This window comes from Gavialis gangeticus, unplaced genomic scaffold, assembly GCF_001723915.1.
Source record: "Gavialis gangeticus isolate Ggan-Ray unplaced genomic scaffold, GavGan_comp1, whole genome shotgun sequence".
NCBI classification, from domain to species: Eukaryota; Metazoa; Chordata; order Crocodylia; family Gavialidae; genus Gavialis; species Gavialis gangeticus.
Window position 1 is genome coordinate 105,916,063 of NW_017729022.1, and position 2,606 is coordinate 105,918,668.

At 40.9% G+C, this 2,606-nt stretch overlaps 1 protein-coding gene across 4 annotated transcripts in view; it reads right to left on the bottom strand.

The window, feature by feature from the left end:
• Positions 1 to 2,606, bottom strand: part of KIAA0930 (KIAA0930 ortholog) — a 160,801-nt gene that overhangs the window by 107,079 nt on the left and 51,116 nt on the right. The window lies entirely within an intron of this gene.

Genomic DNA, 2,606 nt, shown 5'->3' on the forward strand with positions numbered 1-2,606 from the left:
AAAAAAAAAAAAAAAAGTGTCTTTGCTAGCTTTTAGACACAAAACAGGCATAGAAGACTGTAAAGATTGTAAAAGTTCCCCTGTGAAATATTCACAGGAACATTCCTGTGAAATATTTTAACAATTTTTTAAAAATGGAATCTTCATATTTTCCCAGGCAGCAAGCAACTGTGACCACCTGAAACCCCAGATCCTGCTCCAGCCTTTGTTTCAAGGTAATTTGCATCATCACAGATCCTCACAGGATGTGAAAGGCTCCATACCAGCTATGAACTGACTGCCCAGAGGAGTTTTCCATCTGTGAAATTCCATGAAATATTAACTTTAATTTCTATTCAGGAGAACTTTTACAATCTTTTCTTCAATGCCTGATGAAGGGCATTTATGCCCAAAAGCTTGTCATTAAAGAATTTTTTTTGCGAAAATTGTATTGGTGTAATAAAAGACATCATCTCTACTATGAGTCCTGTGAAATATGAATTTTCACTTCTACCCAGGAGAACTTTTACAATCTTTGCTCTCTCCTATGCCTAAAGAAGGGTGCCTGTGCCTGAAAGCTTGCAAATAAACAATTTTCTTTTTTTGCAAGTAGCTGGTTGGTCTAATAAAAGATATCACCTCTGGCACAAGTTTCAATATCTTCTGCCTCTAAACCAATATGGCTACAACCTAAATACCTGACAAATGAGTGAGAGGGAACCAGCTTAACTTGGCTAAAGAAACATATGCATAGACAGTAGATTGTGCTCCATATCAGAGGCTTCTCTCTCACTCACCTCTATATTATACATCAAGTCCTTACCCAAAAAACACTGCCAGAATATTCAATGAATACCTCTGGGGCCCAAGATATACAACAACTGTATATTCCCACTGGCTTGTTTCAACAGGAAGCAGTTGGCTCTGGGCTAAACTGTCTTAGTTCTCCCTTCTACTTACATACTAAGATCTCAGCACAATTTTTGTCCAATGGACAGGTTTTCCCTGGGGTAACATTCTCAACATATGCCTTTCAGTATCACAATCATGTAGCACCATTAGCAATGTTTACAGGATTTGGGAAACCAAAATAGAAGGCCGCCAGCTACTGTAGATTGACACAGCTCCTGCTTCACCATTTTGGTTAATACCAGCTGTGAATCTAGCACAGAAAAATCTCATTGTCTGATAGATTTTTTTTTTCAGGCTGCTGGAAGGTTCTGCTACAGCCTAACATGCAAAGAAATGGCCAAACCTAGGAACACCCATTGTTAAACATGCCATAAACACCATGATCCACATGGTTGGGTTCATGGACTGAAACCTGCACGTTTGTTGGCAGTGAGCCAGTTGCTGTAAACAAGCGATAACAGACCCATCACCAAAAGGAAACATTAGTGCTATCCCTCCCCACAATCAATCTTTTCCTCTCCTATCCCCCACCCCCACTGTAATTCAGCAGGTGACTGTCAGATTAATTCAGAACAAGCACATTTGGTACATACAAAAGAGTTCTCGCAGTTGACATACAACACTGTGCTGCAGGAAATTGAGGAGCTGTTCCATAGTCAATCATAGATCTACTCTCTGACATCAGAAACTTGATTTTTCTCTAAGGTTCAGTTACTTAACATATTTACTTAAATACAAGACAAGGATCCCCCCCTCCCTGCCCCCCAATCAGCATGGGGGGGGGGAAAATCTCCTCATCTTACAAATCACATACAAGGAAACTTCATTGAATACACTGTCTGACATTAAACTGCTGCCAAAAACAGCCTATGCTCAGTAATGGAAACCAACCATGAAGTTGATCAAAATGTATCCAACACTAAGCATGACTATAACACACATGGTCCTTAATGAGCAAGTATACCAATAGGAACCTACCACAAGGATTTTTTTGTTATTTTATAAATTGAAATTATGTCTCAGGTCAAATTTGCTAAATCAGTTCCAAATTCCATCACCTGAGCAGAGCTTGGTCATTCAGGTCATTGTGGTGTTACCACCGGCAAGTAACTTTCTTCCCAGACTCTTCAGCCTGAGGCTTCAGATACTCCAAAATCCATGACAGGCATCCTATGTGCAAGGTCTAAGCCCACAAGGGTACATCACAGGGCAGCCCATCTGAATAAGGTAGTGCTCATTGTGTTCAGTCCCCCTCAGCACCAACTCTTTCAAGTCACAGTGAGCCACTACACGGAATATATTTTTACTTTCTCTTCACTCCCAAAGCCGAGGTGTGACTATTTTCCTCATTTCCAATTATTCTTGTTTTTTCACTAGCCTTAAATATGTCAAACATCATGAAATGGGGCCCCAAAGAATTCACCCAGAATCTCAGGTTGTTGCATGTGATCAGAAAAATACAGTGTTGCCCATTTGCCCTCACTTCCATGTGCTCAGGGAGAGCAGGGTCTGACAGTAGGTGGGGAGGGGAAAGTTGGAGGGCAGAGGGCAAAAGGGCCACCTGACCACACCCCAGATTTATTTTCTGGGCTGTAGCAGGGGAATAGGGATAACATCAAGACAAAACTCCAATAATTAGATTCTATACCTGGAAAATAACTAATTTCACAATTTTTCCTTGTACAGAATCTAGTTATTGGGGGGGGGGGGGGGGA